Here is a 1,057-nt window from a genome sequence, read left to right on the forward strand (position 1 = left end):
TTCTTTAGGAAAAAATAAAACAAGGGGAATAAACTACTCCGAGAAACATTTTGAATGCATTTTATTTTCACACTAATAGAAGCGAAGCATGTATCAATAAGTGCATCTGGGATTTCAGAACAATGCGTCTGCTTTCTATTTCTGTGGATATGGAGATTAAATGTGATCTCAGTTTCATTGACAGCGGTGTTCTTGCTCGTATGAGATTTATTTTTAAACAATCGGAGCTTAATTTCACATAAATGGTACATTTTTAAGTTTTAAAGACTGATTGGTGTAACATTTAAAATTAGCATGTGTGTTTAAAGTAGTGGAAAACCCCAGAATTACTGCATTTTAATATAGTCAATACTAAGTGAAGGTATGCAGTCTAGGTGGTGTAGTGTCATGTGTTTTACTCCCTGCATCGGAGTAGCACATTGGGTTCATGCCTAACCTTTGAGCAACATAGATAAGGTTTTAGATCTCATCTGATGTGTAACCCTAACGTACATTCAGCCTAATCATTGGTCTCCTCTGTGCTGTTTTTATAAATTGAACTTTGGTTGATGGCTGTTTTTGGTATCTAAATCCAAAGATTTCACAAAGCTCAGCACATGGCCTGACTCAGCGAAGTCTTTTGTCAATAAACGTTTAGCAACCGATGAAAGATTTAGGCTGTTAATCTCAATATTTCAAGTAAGTAATACTTGAAAAAAATCAACCAAGGATGACTGATCATGTTTTCACAATGAATACTTTTTCTTTTTTTCCTCTTAATTATAATAAAATTTTAATTTTATTATGAGGTATTGTCGCACTGCCTGGAAGGACATGTTGGGGGCAAAAAACACCAACCACCCTCCAATACCTTAAATATAGTAGCCACAAGACACAGAAACAGACCACACACACATACACCTTTATTATAAATGTAAATGTAAATTATAAATACATGACCATGATATAAAAAGCTAATGCACCTTTTATTTTGAAAAGTTTGAGGAAATTACACCGGAAGTCCGTAAAATCTTTCTTTTAGCTACCAAAACATCCACCTTACGTACAGTACACTGGC

This window comes from Etheostoma cragini, chromosome 18 (genome assembly GCF_013103735.1).
Source record: "Etheostoma cragini isolate CJK2018 chromosome 18, CSU_Ecrag_1.0, whole genome shotgun sequence".
Taxonomy (NCBI): Eukaryota; Metazoa; Chordata; class Actinopteri; order Perciformes; family Percidae; genus Etheostoma; species Etheostoma cragini.